Genomic DNA, 18,515 nt, shown 5'->3' on the forward strand with positions numbered 1-18,515 from the left:
TAGAAGAAAGAAATTTGGGGAACCAAGTGGGCTTAGTGTATTGATCATTACCTGAATGTATCATCCAGTTTGGGTGAAAAAATATTTGCTGAGATTTCTGGAGATTCGTAATTTTTGTAAGCTTGGCAACCCTTTCAATGAAAGTGTTTCTCGCCTGTCACTGCTTAGGGCTACATCAATAGGAAACAGAACATAGAGATAGAACATGAAACTACTTAATTGTGTCAAGTTTCAAGAAGGTAGCACCAACCGTGTTTGTTTAGAGTTCCAAATACATCTATCAATATAGGAGAAAACAGAGTGAAACCTAAAAATTCAAACTGTTACTGGAAAGGAAAGCTTCAACATTGAAGAACGAAATTTGGGGAAAAAAGTGGGCTCAGTGTACTGATCATTACCTGAAAGTATCACCCACTTTGGGTGTAAAAATATTTGCTGAGATTTCTGGAGATTCGTAATTTTTGGAAGCTTGGCAACCCCTTTCAATGAAAGTGTTTCTCGCCTGTCACTGCTTAGGGCTACATAAATAGGAAACAGAACATAGAGATATAACTTGAAACTACTTCATTGTGTCAACTTTCAAGAAGGTAGCACAAACCGTGTTTGATTTAGAGTTCCAAATACATATATCAATATAGGAGAAAACAGAGTGAAACCTAAAAATTCAAACTGTTACTGGAAACGAAAGCTTCAACATTGAAGAACAAAATTTGGGGAATAAAGTGGGCTCCGTGTACTGATCATTACCTGAAAGTATCACCCAGTTTGGTTGTAAAAATATTTGCTGATATTTCTGGAGATTCGTAATTTTTAGAAGCTTGGCAACCCCTTTCAATGAACGTCTTTCTCGCCTGTCACTGCTTAGGGCTACATCAATAGGAAACAGAACATGGAGATAGATCTTGAAACTAATTAATTGTGTCAAGGTTCAAGAAGCTAGCACAAACCGTGTTTGATTTAGAGTTCCAAATACATCTATTAATATAGGAGAAAACAGAGTGAAACGCCAAAATTCAAACTGTTACTGGAAACGAACGCTTCAACATAGAAGAACGAAATTTGGGGAACCAAGTGGGCTTAGTGTACTGATCAATACCTGAAAGAATCATCCAGTTTGGGTGAAAAAATATTTGCTGAGATTTCTGGAGATTCGTAATTTTTGGAAGCTTGGCAACCCCTTTCAATGAAAGTGTTACTCGTCTGTCACTGCTGAGGGCTACACCAATAGGAAACAAAATATAGAGATGGAACTTGAAACTACTTAATTGTGTCAAGTTTCAAGAAGCTAGCACAAACCGTGTTTGATTTAGAGTTCCAAATACATCTATCAATATAGGGGAAAACAGAGTGAAACGTAAAAATTCAAACTGTTACTGGAAACGAAAGCTGCAATATTGAAGAACGAAATTTGGGGAACAAAGTGGGCTCAGTGTACTGATCATTACCTGAAAGTATCACCCAGTTTGGGTGTAAAAATATTTGCTGAGATTTCTGGAGATTCGTAATTTTTGGAAGCTTGGCAACCCCTTTCAATGAAGGTGTTTCTCGCCTGTCACTGCTTAGGGCTACATAAATAGGAAACAGAACATAGAGATAGAACTTGAAACTAATTAATTGTGTCAAGTTTCAAGAAGCTAGCACAAACCGTGTTTGATTTAGAGTTCCAAATACATCTATCAATATAGGAAAAAACAGAGTGAAACCTAAAAATTCAAACTGTTACTGGATACGAACGCTTCAACATAGAAGAACGAAATTTGGGGAACCAAGTGGGCTTAGTGTACTGATTATTACCTGAAAGTATCATCCAGTTTGGGTGAAAAAATATTTGCTGAGATTTCTGGAGATTCGTAATTTTTGGAAGCTTGGCAACCCCTTTCAATGAAAGTGTTACTCGTCTGTCACTGCTTAGGGCTACACCAATAGGAAACAAAATATAGAGATAGAACTTCAAACTACTTAATTGTGTCAAGTTTCAAGAAGCTAGCACAAACCGTGCTTGATTTAGAGTTCCAAATACATCTATCAATATAGGAGAAAACAGAGTGAAACGCCAAAATTCAAACTGTTACTGGAAACGAACGCTTCAACATAGAAGAACGACATTTGGGGAACCAAGTGGGCTTAGTGTACTGATCATTACCTGAAAGTATCATCCAGTTTGGGTGAAAAAATATTTGCTGAGATTTCTGGAGATTTGTAATTTTTGGAAGCTTGGCAACCCCTTTCAATGAAAGCTTTCTCGCCTGTCACTGCTTAGGGCTACATCAATAGGAAACAGAACATAGAGATAGAACTTGAAACTACTTAATTGTGTCAAATTTCAAGAAGGTAGCACCAACCGTGTTTGTTTAGAGTTCCAAATACAACTATCAATATAGGAGAAAACAGAGTGAAACCTAAAAATTCAAACTGTTACTGGAAAGGAAAGCTTCAACATTGACGAACAAAATTTGGGGAACAAAGTGGGCTCAGTGTACTGATCATTACCTGAAAGTGTCACCCAGTTTGGGTGTAAAAATATTTGCTGAGATTTCTGGAGATTCGTAATTTTTGGAAGCTTGGCAACCCCCTTCAATGAAAGTGTTTCTCGCCTGTCACTGCTTAGGGCTACATCAATAGGAAACAGAACATAGAGATAGAACTTGAAACTTATTAATTGTGTCAAGTTTCAAGAAGCTAGCACAAACCGTGTTTGATTTAGAGTTCCAAATACATCTATCAATATAGGAGAAAACAGAGTGAAACGCCAAAATTCAAACTGTTACTGGAAACGAACGCTTCAACATAGAAGAACGAAATTTGGGGAACCTAGTGGGGTTAGTGTACTGATCATTACCTGAAAGTATCATCCAGTTTGGGTGAAAAAATATTTGCTGTGATTTCTGGAGATTCGTAATTTTTGGAAGCTTGGCAACCCCTTTCAATGAAAGTGTTTCTCGCCTCTCACTGCTTAGGGCTACATCAATAGGAAACAGAACATAGAGATAGAACTTTAAACTAGTTAATTGTGTCAAGTTTCAAGAAGCTAGCACAAACCGTGTTTGATTTAGAGTTCCAAATACATCTATCAATATAGGAGAAAACAGAGTGAAACGTAAAAATTCAAACTGTTACTGGAAACGAAAGCTGCAATATTGAAGAACGAAATTTGGGGAACAAAGTGGGCTCAGTGTACTGATCATTACCTGAAAGTATCACCCAGTTTGGGTGTAAAAATATTTGCTGAGATTTCTGGAGATTCGTAATTTTTGGAAGCTTGGCAACCCCTTTCAATGAAGGTGTTTCTCGCCTGTCACTGCTTAGGGCTACATAAATAGGAAACAGAACATAGAGATAGAACTTGAAACTAATTAATTGTGTCAAGTTTCAAGAAGCTAGCACAAACCGTGTTTGATTTAGAGTTCCAAATACATCTATCAATATAGGAGAAAACAGAGTGAAACGCCAAAATTCAAACTGTTACTGGAAACGAACGCTCCAACATAGAAGAACGAAATTTGGGGAACCAAGTGGGCTTAGTGTACTGATTATTACCTAAAGTATCATCCAGTTTGGGTGAAAAAATATTTGCTGAGATTTCTGGAGATTCGTAATTTTTGGAAGCTTGGCAACCCCTTTCAATGAAAGTGTTACTCGTCTGTCACTGCTTAGGGCTACACCAATAGGAAACAAAATATAGAGATAGAACTTGAAACTACTTAATTGTGTCAAGTTTCAAGAAGCTAGCACAAACCGTGCTTGATTTAGAGTTCCAAATACATCTATCAATATAGGAGAAAACAGAGTGAAACGCCAAAATTCAAACTGTTACTGGAAACGAACGCTTCAACATTGAAGAATGAAATTTGGGGAACAAAGTGGGCTCAGTGTACTGATCATTACCTGAAAGTATCACCCAGTTTGGATGTAAAAATATTTGCTGAGATTTCTGGAGATTCCTAATTTTTGGAAGCTTGGCAACCCCTTTCAATGAAAGTGTTTCTCGCCTGTCACTGCTTAGGGCTACATCAATAGGAAACAGAACATAGAGATAGAACTTGAAACTAATTAATTTTGTCACGTTTCAAGAAGCTAGCACAAACCGTGTTTGATTTAGAGTTCCAAATACATCTATCAATATAGGAGAAAACAGAGTGAAACCTAAAAATTCAAACTGTTACTGGAAACGAAAGCTGCAATATTGAAGAACGAAATTTGGGGAACTAAGTGGGCTCAGTGTACTGATCATTACCTGAAAGTATCACCCAGTTTGGGTGTAAAAATATTTGCTGAGATTTCTGGAGATTCGTAATTTTTGGAAGCTTGGCAACCCCTTTCAATGAAAGTGTTTCTCGCCTGTCACTGCTTAGGGCTACATCAATAGGAAACAGAAGGTAGAGATAGAACTTGAAACTAGTTAATTGTGTCAAGTTTCAAGAAGCTAGCACAAACCGTGTTTGATTTAGAGTTCCAAATACATCTATCAATATAGGAGAAAACAGAGTGAAACGCCAAAATTCAAACTGTTACTGGAAACGAACGCTTCAACATAGAAGAACGAAATTTGGGGAACCTAGTGGGGTCAGTGTACTGATCATTACCTGAAAGTATCATCCAGTTTGGGTGAAAAAATGTTTGCTGAGATTTCGGGAGATTCGTAATTTTTGGAAGGTTGGCAACCCCATTCAATGAAAGTGTTTCTCGCCTCTCACTGCTTAGGGCTACATCAATAGGAAACAGAACGTAGAGATAGAACTTTAAACTAGTTAATTGTGTCAAGTTTCAAGAAGCTAGCACAAACCGTGTTTGATTTAGAGTTCCAAATACATCTATCAATATTGGAGAAAACAGTGAAACGTAAAAATTCAAACTGTTACTGGAAACGAACGCTCCAACATAGAAGAACGAAATTTGGGGAACCAAGTGGGCTTAGTGTACTGATTATTACCTGAAAGTATCATCCAGTTTGGGTGAAAAAATATTTGCTGAGATTTCTGGAGATTCGTAATTTTTGGAAGCTTGGCAACCCCTTTCAATGAAAGGTTTCTCGCCTGTCACTGCTTAGGGCTACATCAATAGGAAACAGAACATAGAGATAGAACTTGAAACTACTTAATTGTGTCAAGTTTCAAGAAGGTAGCACCAACCGTGTTTGTTTAGAGTTTCAAATACATCTATAAATATAGGAGAAAACAGAGTGAAACCTAAAAATTCAAACTGTTACTGGAAAGGAAAGCTTCTACATTGAAGAACGAAATTTGGGGAACCAAGTGGGCTTAGTGTACTGATCATTACCTGAAAGTATCATCCAGTTTGGGTGAAAAAATATTTGCTGAGATTTCTGGAGATTCGTAATTTTTGGAAGCTTGGCAACCCCTTTCAATGAAAGTGTTACTCGTCTGTCACTGCTTAGGGCTACACCAATAGGAAACAAAATATAGAGATAGAACTTGAAACTACTTAATTGTGTCAAGTTTCAAGAAGCTAGCACAAACCGTGCTTGATTTAGAGTTCCAAATACATCTATCAATATAGGAGAAAACAGAGTGTAACGCCAAAATTCAAACTGTTACTGGAAACGAACGCTTCAACATAGAAGAACGAAATTTGGGGAACCAAGTGGGTTTAGTGTACTGATCATTACCTGAAAGTATCATCCAGTTTGGGTGAAAAAATGTTTGCTGAGATTTCTGGAGATTCGTAATTTTTGGACGCTTGGCAACCCCTTTCAATGAAAGTGTTTCTCACCTATCACTGCTTAGGGCTGCATCAATCGGAAACAGAACATAGAGATAGAACTTGAAACTACTTAACTGTGTCAAGTTTCAAGAAGCTAGCACAAACCGTGTTTGATTTAGAGTTCCAAATACATCTATCAATATAGGAGAAAACAGAGTGAAACCTAAAAATTCAAACTGTTACTGGAAACGAAAGCTGCAATATTGAAGAACGAAATTTGGGGAACTAAGTGGGCTCAGTGTACTGATCATTACCTGAAAGTATCACCCAGTTTGGGTGTAAAAATATTTGCTGAGATTTCTGGAGATTCGTAATTTTTGGAAGCTTGGCAACCCCTTTCAATGAAAGTGTTTCTCGCCTGTCACTGCTTAGGGCTACATCAATAGGAAACAGAAGGTAGAGATAGAACTTGAAACTAGTTAATTGTGTCAAGTTTCAAGAAGCTAGCACAAACCGTGTTTGATTTAGAGTTCCAAATACATCTATCAATATAGGAGAAAACAGAGTGAAACGCCAAAATTCAAACTGTTACTGGAAACGAACGCTTCAACATAGAAGAACGAAATTTGGGGAACCTAGTGGGGTCAGTGTACTGATCATTACCTGAAAGTATCATCCAGTTTGGGTGAAAAAATGTTTGCTGAGATTTCGGGAGATTCGTAATTTTTGGAAGGTTGGCAACCCCATTCAATGAAAGTGTTTCTCGCCTCTCACTGCTTAGGGCTACATCAATAGGAAACAGAACGTAGAGATAGAACTTTAAACTAGTTAATTGTGTCAAGTTTCAAGAAGCTAGCACAAACCGTGTTTGATTTAGAGTTCCAAATACATCTATCAATATTGGAGAAAACAGTGAAACGTAAAAATTCAAACTGTTACTGGAAACGAACGCTCCAACATAGAAGAACGAAATTTGGGGAACCAAGTGGGCTTAGTGTACTGATTATTACCTGAAAGTATCATCCAGTTTGGGTGAAAAAATATTTGCTGAGATTTCTGGAGATTCGTAATTTTTGGAAGCTTGGCAACCCCTTTCAATGAAAGGTTTCTCGCCTGTCACTGCTTAGGGCTACATCAATAGGAAACAGAACATAGAGATAGAACTTGAAACTACTTAATTGTGTCAAGTTTCAAGAAGGTAGCACCAACCGTGTTTGTTTAGAGTTTCAAATACATCTATAAATATAGGAGAAAACAGAGTGAAACCTAAAAATTCAAACTGTTACTGGAAAGGAAAGCTTCTACATTGAAGAACGAAATTTGGGGAACCAAGTGGGCTTAGTGTACTGATCATTACCTGAAAGTATCATCCAGTTTGGGTGAAAAAATATTTGCTGAGATTTCTGGAGATTCGTAATTTTTGGAAGCTTGGCAACCCCTTTCAATGAAAGTGTTACTCGTCTGTCACTGCTTAGGGCTACACCAATAGGAAACAAAATATAGAGATAGAACTTGAAACTACTTAATTGTGTCAAGTTTCAAGAAGCTAGCACAAACCGTGCTTGATTTAGAGTTCCAAATACATCTATCAATATAGGAGAAAACAGAGTGTAACGCCAAAATTCAAACTGTTACTGGAAACGAACGCTTCAACATAGAAGAACGAAATTTGGGGAACCAAGTGGGTTTAGTGTACTGATCATTACCTGAAAGTATCATCCAGTTTGGGTGAAAAAATGTTTGCTGAGATTTCTGGAGATTCGTAATTTTTGGACGCTTGGCAACCCCTTTCAATGAAAGTGTTTCTCACCTATCACTGCTTAGGGCTGCATCAATCGGAAACAGAACATAGAGATAGAACTTGAAACTACTTAACTGTGTCAAGTTTCAAGAAGCTAGCACAAACCGTGCTTGATTTAGAGTTCCAAATACATCTATCAATATAGGAGAAAACAGAGTGAAACGCCAAAATTCAAACTGTTACTGGATACGAACGCTTCCACATAGAAGAACGAAATTCGGGGAACAAAGTGGGCTCAGTGTACTGATCATTACCTGAAAGTATCACCCAGTTTGGGTGTAAAAATATTTGCTGAGATTTCTGGAGATACATAATTTTTGGAAGCTTGGCAACCCCTTTCAATGAAAGTGTTTCTCGCCTGTCACTGCTTAGGGCTACATCAATAGGAAACAGAACATAGAGATACAACTTGAAACTACTTAATTGTGTCAAGTTTCAAGAAGCTAGCACAAACTGTGCTTGATTTAGAGTTCCAAATACATCTATCAATATAGGAGAAAACAGAGTGAAACGCCAAAATTCAAACTGTTACTGGAAACGAACGCTTCAACATAGAAGAACGAAATTTGGGGAACCAAGTGGGCTTAGTGTACTGATCATTACCTGAAAGTATCATCCAGTTTGGGAGAAAAAATATTTGCTGAGATTTCTGGAGATTCGTAATTTTTGGAAGCTTGGCAACCCCTTTCAATGAAAGTGTTACTCGTCTGTCACTGCTTAGGGCTACACCAATAGGAAACAAAATATATAGAGAGAACTTGAAACTACTTAATTGTGTCAAGTTTCAAGAAGCTAGCACAAACCGTGCTTGATTTAGAGTTCCAAATACATCTATCAATATAGGAGAAAACAGAGTGAAATGCCAAAATTCAAACTGTTACTGGAAACGAACGCTTCAACATAGAAGAACGAAATTTGGGGAACCTAGTGGGGTTAGTGTACTGATCATTACCTGAAAGTATCATCCAGTTTGGGTGAAAAAATATTTGCTGATATTTCTGGAGATTCGTAATTTTTGGAAGGTTGGCAACCCCTTTCAATGAAAGTGTTTCTCGCCTCTCACTGCTTAGGGCTACATCAATAGGAAACAGAACGTAGAGATAGAACTTTAAACTAGTTAATTGTGTCAAGTTTCAAGAAGCTAGCACAAACCGTGTTTGATTTAGAGTTCCAAATACATCTATCAATATAGGAGAAAACAGAGTGAAACCTAAAAATTCAAACTGTTACTGCAAACGAAAGCTGCAACATTGAAGAACGAAATTTGGGGAACAAAGTGGGCTCAGTGTACTGATCATTACCTGAAAGTATCACCCAGTTTGGGTGTAAAAATATTTGCTGAGATTTCTGGAGATTCGTGATTTTTGGAAGCTTGGCAACCCCTTTCAATGAAAGTGTTACTCGTCTGTCACTGCTTAGGGCTACACCAATAGGAAACAAAATATAGAGATAGAACTTGAAACTACTTAATTGTGTCAAGTTTCAAGAAGCTAGCACAAACCGTGCTTGATTTAGAGTTCCAAATACATCTATCAATATAGGAGAAAACAGAGTGAAACGCCAAAATTCAAAATATTACTGGAAACGAACGCTTCAACATAGAAGAACGAAATTTGGGGAACCAAGTGGGCTTAGTGTACTGATCATTACCTGAAAGTATCATCCAGTTTGGGTGAAAAAATATTTGCTGAGATTTCCGGAGATTCGTAATTTTTGGAAGCTTGGCAACCCCTTTCAATGAAAGGTTTCTCGCCTGTCACTGCTTAGGGCTACATCAATAGGAAACAGAACATAGAGATAGAACTTGAAACTAATTAATTGTGTCAAGTTTCAAGAAGCTAGCACAAACCGTGTTTGATTTAGAGTTCCAAATACATCTATCAATATAGGAGAAAACAGATTGAAACTTAAAATTCAAACTGTTACTGGAAACAAAAGCTGCAACATTGAAGAACGAAATTTGGGGAACAACGTGGGCTCAGTGTACTGATCATTACCTGAAAGTATCACCCAGTTTGGGTGTAAAAATATTTGCTGAGATTTCTGGAGATTCGTAATTTTTGGAAGCTTGGCAACCCCTTTCAATGAAAGAGTTTCTCGCCTGTCACTGCTTAGGGCTACATCAATATGAAACAGAACATAGAGATAGAACTTGAAACTAATTAATTGTGTCAAGTTTCAAAAAGCTAGCACAAACCGTGCTTGATTTAGAGTTCCAAATACATCTATCTATATAGGAGAAAACAGAGTGAAACGCCAAAATTCAAACTGTTACTGGAAACGAACGCTTCAACATAGAAGAACGAAATTTGGGGAACCAAGTGGGCTTAGTGTACTGATCATTACCTGAAAGTATCATACAGTTTGGGTGAAAAAAATATTTGCTGAGATTTCTGGAGATTCGTAATTTTTGGAAGCTGGGCAACCCCTTTCAATGAAAGGTTTCTCCCCTGTCACTGCTTAGGGCTACATCAATAGGAAACAGAACATAGAGATAGAACTTGAAACTACTTAATTGTGTCAAGATTCAAGAAGGTAGCACCAACCGTGTTTGTTTAGAGTTCCAAATACATCTATCAATATAGGAGAAAACAGAGTGAAACCTAAAAATTCAAACTGTTACTGGAACCGAAAGCTTCACCATTGAAGCACGAAATTTGGTGAACAAAGTGGGCTCAGTGTACTGATCATTACCTGAAAGTATCACCCAGTTTGGGTGTAAAAATATTTGCTGAGATTTCTGGAGATTCGTAATTTTTGGAAGCTTGGCAACCCCCTTCAATGAAAGTGTTTCTCGTCTGTCACTGCTTAGGGCTACACAAATAGGAAAAAAAACATAGAGATAGAACTTGAAACTACTTATTTGTGTCAAGCTTCAAATAGCTAGCACAAACCATGCTTTATTTAGAGTTCCAAATACATCTATCAATATAGGAGAAAACAGAGTGAAACGCCAAAATTCAAACTGTTACTGGAAACGAACGCTTCAACATAGAAGAAAGAAATTTGGGGAACCAAGTGGGCTTAGTGTACTGATCATTACCTGAAAGTATCATCCAGTTTGGGTGAAAAAATGTTTACTGTGATTTCTGGAGATTCTTAATTTTTGGACGCTTGGCAACCCCTTTCAATGAAAGTGTTTCTCGCCTGTCACTGCTTAGGGCTACATCAGTCGGAAACAGAACATAGAGATAGAACTTGAAACTACTTAAATGTGTCAAGTTTCAAGAAGCTAGCACAAACCGTGTTTGATTTAGAGTTCCAAATACATCTATCAATATAGGAGAAAACAGAGTGAAACCTAAAAATTCAAACTGTTACTGGAAAGGAAAGCTTCAACATTGAAGAACGAAATTTGGGGAACAAAGTGGGCTCAGTGTACTGATCATTACCTGAAAGTATCACCCAGTTTGGGTGTAAAAATATTTGCTGAGATTTCTGGAGATTCGTAATTTTTGGAAGCTTGGCAACCCCCTTCAATGAAAGTGTTTCTCGCCTGTCACTGCTTAGGGCTACATCAATAGGAAACAGAACATAGAGATAGAACTTGAAACTTATTAATTGTGTCAAGTTTCAAGAAGCTAGCACAAACCGTGTTTGATTTAGAGTTCCAAATACATCTATCAATATAGGAGAAAACAGAGTGAAACGCCAAAATTCAAACTTTTACTGGAAACGAACGCTTCAACATAGAAGAACGAAATTTGGGGAACCAAGTGGGCTTAGTGTACTGATCATTACCTGAAAGTATCATCCAGTTTGGGTGAAAAAATATTTGCTGAGATTTCTGGAGATTCGTAATTTTTGGAAGCTTGGCAACCCCTTTCAATGAAAGTGTTTCTCATCTGTCACTGCTTAGGGCTACACCAATAGGAAACAAAATATAGAGATAGAACTTGAAACTACTTAATTGTGTCAAGTTTCAAGAAGCTAGCACAAACCATGCTTGATTTAGAGTTCCAAATACATCTATCAATATAGGAGAAAACAGAGTGAAACGCCAAAATTCAAAATGTTACTGGAAACGAACGCTTCAACATAGAAGAACGAAATTTGGGGAACCAAGTGGGCTTAGTGTACTGATCATTACCTGAAAGTATCATCCAGTTTGGGTGAAAAAATATTTGCTGAGATTTCTGGAGATTCGTCATTTTTGGAAGCTTGGCAACCCCTTTCAATGAAAGTGTTTCTGGCCTGTCACTGCTTAGGGCTACATCAATAGGAAACAGAACGTAGAGATAGAACTTGAAACTAGTTAATTGTGTCAAGTTTCAAGAAGCTAGCACAAACCGTGTTTGATTTAGAGTTCCAAATACATCTATCAATACAGGAGAAAACACAGTGAAACGTAAAAATTCAAACTGTTACTGGAAACGAAAGCTTCAACATTGAAGAACGAAATTTGGGGAACAAAGTGGGCTCAGTGTATTGATCATTACCTGAAAGTATCACCCAGTTTGGGTGTAAAAATATTTGCTGAGATTTCTGGAGATTCATAATTTTTGGAAGCTTGGCAACCCCTTTCAATGAAAGTGTTTCTCGCCTGTCACTGCTTAGGGCTACATCAATAGGAAACAGAACATAGAGATAGAACTTGAAACTAATTAATTGTGTCAAGTTTCAAGAAGCTAGCACAAACCGTATTTGATTTAGAGTTCCAAATACATCTATCAATATAGGAGAAAACAGATTGAAACCTAAAAATTCAAACTGTTACTGGAAACAAAAGCTGCAACATTGAAGAAAGAAATTTGGGGAACCAAGTGGGCTTAGTGTACTGATAATTACCTGAAATTATCATCCAGTTTGGGTGAAAAAATATTTGCTGAGATTTCTGGAGATTCGTAATTTTTGGACGCTTGGCAACCCCTTTCAATGAAAGTGTTTCTCGTCTGTCACTGCTTAGGGCTACATCAATAGGAAACAGAATGTAGAGATAGAACTTGAAACTAGTTAATTGTGTCAAGTTTCAAGAAGCTAGCACAAACCGTGCTTGATTTAGAGTTCCAAATACATCTATCAATATAGGAGAAAACAGAGTGAAACGCCAAAATTCAAACTGTTACTGGAAACGATCGCTTCAACATAGAAGAACGAAATTTGGGGAACCAAGTGGGCTTAGTGTACTGATCATTACCTGAAAGTATCATCCAGTTTGGGTAAAAAAAATGTTTGCAGAGATTTCTGGAGATTCGTAATTTTTGGAAGCTTGGCAACCCCTTTCAATGAAAGTGTTTCTCGCCTGTCACTGCTTAGGGCTACATCAATCAGAAACAGAACATAGAGATAGAACTTGAAACTACTTAATTGTGTCAAGTTTCAAGAAGCTAACACAAACCGTGTTTGATTTAGAGTTCCAAATACATCTATCAATATAGGAGAAAACAGAGTGAAACCTAAAAATTCAAACTGTTACTGGAAACGAAAGCTTCAACATTGAAAAACGAAATTTGGGGAACAAAGTGGGCTCAGTGTACTGATCATTATCTGAAAGTATCACCCAGTTTGGGTGTAAAAATATTTGCTGAAATTTCTGGAGATTCGTAATTTTTGGAAGCTTGGCAACCCCTTTCAATGAAAGTGTTTCTCGCCTGTCACTGCTTAGGGCTACATCAATAGGAAACAGAACATAGAGATAGAACATGAAACTAATTAATTGTGTCAAGTTTCAAGAAGCTAGCACAAACCGTGTTTGATTTAGAGTTCCAAATACATCTATCAATATAGGAGAAAACAGAGTGAAACGCCAAAATTCAAACTGTTACTGGAAATGAACGCTTCAACATAGAAGAACGAAATTTGGGGAACCAAGTGGGCTTAGTGTACTGACCATTACCTGAAAGTATCATCCAGTTTGGGTGAAAAAATATTTGCTGAGATTTCTGGAGATTCGTAATTTTTGGAAGCTTGGCAACCAATTTCAATGAAAGTGTTTCTCGCCTTTCACTGCTTAGGGCTACATCAATAGGAAACAGAACATAGAGATAGAACTTGAAACTACTTAAGTGTGTCAAGTTTCAAGAAGGTAGCACAAACCGTATTTGATTTAGAGTTCCAAATACATCTATCAATATAGGAGAAAACAGAGTGAAACCTAAAATTTCAAACTGTTACTGGAAACGAAAGCTTCAACATTGAAGAACGAAATTTGGGGAACAAAGTGGGCTCAGTGTACTGATCATTACCTGAAAGTATCATCCAGTTTGGGTGAAAAAATGTTTGCTGAGATTTCTGGAGATTCATAATTTTTGGACGCTTGGCAACCCGTTTCAATGAAAGTGTTTCTCGCCTGTCACTGCTTAGGGCTACATCAATCGGAAACAGAACATAGAGATAGAACTTGAAACTACTTAACTGTGTCAAGTTTCAAGAAGCTAGAACAAACCGTGCTTGATTTAGAGTTCCAAATACATCTATCAATATAGGAGAAAACAGAGTGAAACGCCAAAATTCAAACTGTTACTGGAAACGAACGCTTCAACATAGAAGAACGAAATTTGGGGAACCAAGTGGGCTTAGTGTACTGATCATTACCTGAAAGTATCATCCAGTTTGGGAGAAAAAATATTTGCTGAGATTTCTGGAGATTCGTAATTTTTGGAAGCTTGGCAACCCCTTTCAATGAAAGTGTTTCTCGTCTGTCACTGCTTAGGGCTACATCAATAGGAAACAGAACATAGAGATAGAACTTGAAACTAAATAATTGTGTCAAGTTTCAAGAAGGTAGCACAAACCGTGTTTGATTTAGAGTTCCAAATACATCTATCAATATAGGAGAAAACAGAGTGAAACGCCAAAATTCAAACTGTTACTGGAAACGAAAGCTTCAACATAGAAGAACGAAATTTGGGGAAAAAAGTGGGATTAGTGTACTGATCATTACCTGAAAGTATCATCCAGTTTGGGAGAAAAATATTTGCTGAGATTTCTGGAGATTCGTAATTTTTGGAAGCTTGGCAACCTTTTTCAATGTAAGTGTTTCTCGTCTGTCACTGCTTAGGGCTACATCAATAGAAAACAGAACATAGAGATAGAACTTGAAACTAATTAATTGTGTCAAGTTTCATGAAGCTAGCACAAACGGTGCTTGATTTAGAGTTCCAAATACATCTATCAATATAGAAGAAAACATAGTGAAACCTAAAAATTCAAACTGTTACTGGAAACGAAAGCTTCAACATTGAAGAACGATATTTGGGGAACAAAGTGGGCTCAGTGTACTGATCATTACCTGCAAGTATCACCCAGTTTGGGTGTAAAAATATTTGCTGAGATTTCTGGAGATTCGTAATTTTTGGAAGCTTGGCAACCCCTTTCAATGAAAGTGTTTCTCGCCTGTCACTGCTTAGGGCTACATCAATAGGAAACAGAACATAGAGATAGAACTTGAAACTTACTAATTTTGTCAAGTTTCAAGAAGCTAGCACAAACCGTGCTTGATTTTGAGTTCCAAATACATCTATCAATATAAGAGAAAACAGAGTGAAACGCCAAAATTCAAACTGTTACTGGAAAGGAACGCTTCAACATAGAAGAACGAAATTTGGGGAACCAAGTGGGCTTAGTGTACTGATCATTACCTGAAAGTATCATCCAGTTTGGGTGAAAAAATGTTTGCTGAGATTTCTGGAGATTCGTAATTTTTGGACGCTTGGCAACCCCTTTCAATGAAAGTGTTTCTCGTCTGTCACTGCTTAGGGCTACACCAATAGGAAACAAAATATAGAGATAGAACTGGAAACTACTTAATTGTGTCAAGTTTCAAGAAGCTAGCACAAACGGTGCTTGATTTAGAGTTCCAAATACATCTATCAATATAGGAGAAAACAGAGTGAAACGCCAAAATTCAAACTGTTACTGGAAACGAACGCTTCAACATAGAAGAACGAAATTTGGGGAACCAAGTGGGCTTAGTGTACTGATCATTACCTGAAAGTATCATCCAGTTTGGGTAAAAAAAAAATGTTTGCTGAGATTTCTGGAGATTCGTAATTTTTAGACGCTTGGCAACCCCTTTCAATGAAAGTGTTTCTCGCCTGTCACTGCTTAGGGCTACATCAATAGGAAACAGAATATAGAGATAGAACTTGAAACTTATTAATTGTGTCAAGTTTCAAGAAGCTAGCACAAACCGTGCTTGATTTAGAGTTCCAAATACATCTATCAATATAGGAGAAAACAGAGTGAAACCTAAAAATTCAAACTGTTACTGGAAACGAAAGCTGCAACATTGAAGAACGAAATTTGGGGAACAATGTGGGCTCAGTGTACTGATCATTACCTGAAAGTATCACCCAGTTTGGGAGTAAAAATATTTGCTGAGATTTCTGGAGATTCGTAATTTTTGGAAGCTTGGCAACCCCTTTCAATGAAAGTGTTTCTCGTATGTCCCTGCTTAGGGCTACACCAATAGGAAACAAAATATAGAGATAGAACTTGAAACTACTTAATTGTGTCAAGTTTCAAAAAGCTAGCACAAACCGTGCTTGATTTAGAGTTCCAAATACATCTATCAATATAGGAGAAAACAGAGTGAAACGCCAAAATTCAAACTGTTACTGGAAACGAACGCTTCAACATAGAAGAACGAAATTTGGGGAACAAAGTGGGCTCAGTGAACTGATCATTACCTGAAAGTATCATCCAGTTTGGGTGAAAAAATGTTTGCTGAGATTTCTGGAGATTCGTAATTTTTGGAAGCTTGGCAACCCCTTTCAATGAAAGTGTTTCTCGCCTGTCACTGCTTAGGGCTACATCAGTCGGAAACAGAACATAGAGATAGAACTTGAAACTACTTAATTGTGTCAAATTTCAAGAAGGTAGCACAAACCGTGTTTGATTTAGAGTTCCAAATACATCTATCAATATAGGAGAAAACAGAGTGAAACGCCAAAATTCAAACTGTTACTGGAAACGAACGCTTCAACATAGAAGAACGAAATTTGGGGAACCAAGTGGGCTTAGTGTACTGATCATTACCTGAAAGTATCATCCAGTTTGGGTGAAAAAATGTTTGCTGAGATTTCTGGAGATTCGTAATTTTTGGACGCTTGGCAACCCCTTTCAATGAAAGTGTTTCTCGCCTGTCACTGCTTAGGGCTACATCAATCGGAAACAGAACATAGAGATATAACTTAAAACTACTTAATTGTGTCAAGTTTCAAGAAGCTAACACAAACCGTGTTTGATTTAGAGTTCCAAATACATCTATCAATATAGGAGAAAACAGAGTGAAACCTAAAAATTCAAACTGTTACTGGAAACGAACGCTTCAACATAGAAGAATGAAATTTGAGGAACCAAGTGGGCTTAGTGTACTGATCATTACCTGAAAGTATCATCCAGTTTGGGTGAAAAAATGTTTGCAGAGATTTCTGGAGATTCGTAATTTTTGGAAGCTTGGCAACCCCTTTCAATGAAAGTGTTTCTCGTCTGTCACCGCTTAGGGCTACACCAATTGGAAACAAAATATAGAGATAGAACTTGAAACTACTTAATTGTGTCAAGTTTCAAGAAGCTAGCACAAACCGTGCTTGTTTTAGTGTTCCAAATACATCTATTTATATAGGAGAAAACAGAGTGAAACGCCAAAATTCAAACTGTTACTGGAAACGAATGCTTCAACATAGAAGAACGAAATTTGGGGAACCAAGTGGGCTTAGTGTACTGATCATTACCTGAAAGTATCATCCAGTTTGGGTGAAAAAATATTTGCTGAGATTTCTGGAGATTCGTAATTTTTGGAAGCTTGGCAACCCCTTTCAATGAAAGTGTTACTCGTCTGTCACTGCTTAGGGCTACACCAATAGGAAACAAAATGTAGACATAGAACTTGAATCTACTTAATTGTGTCAAGTTTCAAGAAGCTAGCACAAACCGTGCTTGATTTAGAGTTCCAAATACATCTATCAATATAGGAGAAAACAGAGTGAAACGCCAAAATTCAAACTGTTACTGGAAACGAATGCTTCAACATAGAAGAACGAAATTTGGGGAACCAAGTGGGCTTAGTGTACTGATCATTACCTGAAAGTATCATCCAGTTTGGGTAAAAAAAATGTTTGCTGAGATTTCTGGAGATTCGTAATTTTTGGACGCTTGGCAACCCCTTTCAATGAAAGTGTTTCTCGCCTGTCACTGCTTAGGACTACATCAATCGGAAACAGAACATAGAGATAGTACTTGAAACTACTTAATTGTGTCAAGTTTCAAGAAGCTAACACAAACCGTGTTTGATTTAGAGTTCCAAATACATCTATCAATATAGGAGAAAACAGAGTGAAACCTAAAAATTCAAACTGTTACTGGAAACGAACGCTTCAACATAGAAGAACGAAATTTGGGGAACAAAGTGGGTTCAGTGAACTGATCATTACCTGAAAGTATCACCCAGTTTGGGTGTAAAAATATTTGCTGAGATTTCTGGAGATTCGTAATTTTTGGAAGCTTGGCAACCCCTTTCAATGAAAGTGTTTCTCGTCTGTCACTGCTTAGGGCTACACCAATAGGAAACAAAACATAGAGATAGAACTTAAAACTCCTTAATTGTGTCAAGTTTCAAAAAGCTAGCACAAACCGTGCTTGATTTAGAGTTCCAAAAACATCTATCAATATAGGAGAAAACAGAGTGAAACGCCAAAATTCAAACTGTTACTGGAAATGAACGCTTCAACATAGAAGAACGAAATTTGGGGAACCAAGTGGGCTTAGTGTACTGATAATTACCTGAAAGTATCATCCAGTTTGGGTGAAAAAATATTTGCTGAGATTTCTGGAGATTCGTAATTTTTGGAAGCTTGGCAACCCCTTTCAATGAAAGTGTTTCTCGCCTGTCACTGCTTAGGGCTACATCAATAGGAAACAGAACATAGAGATAGAACTTGAAACTACTTAATTGTGTCAAGTTTCAAGAAGGTAGCACAAACCGTGTTTGATTTAAAGTTCCAAATACATCTATCAATATAGGAGAAAACAGATTGAAACGCCAAAATTCAAACTGTTACTGGAAACGAACGCTTCAACATAGAAGAACGAAATTTGGGGAACCAAGTGG

The sequence above is a fragment of the Spermophilus citellus genome (genome assembly GCF_964194105.1).
Source record: "Spermophilus citellus genome assembly, chromosome: 13".
In the NCBI taxonomy this organism is placed as follows: domain Eukaryota; kingdom Metazoa; phylum Chordata; class Mammalia; order Rodentia; family Sciuridae; genus Spermophilus; species Spermophilus citellus.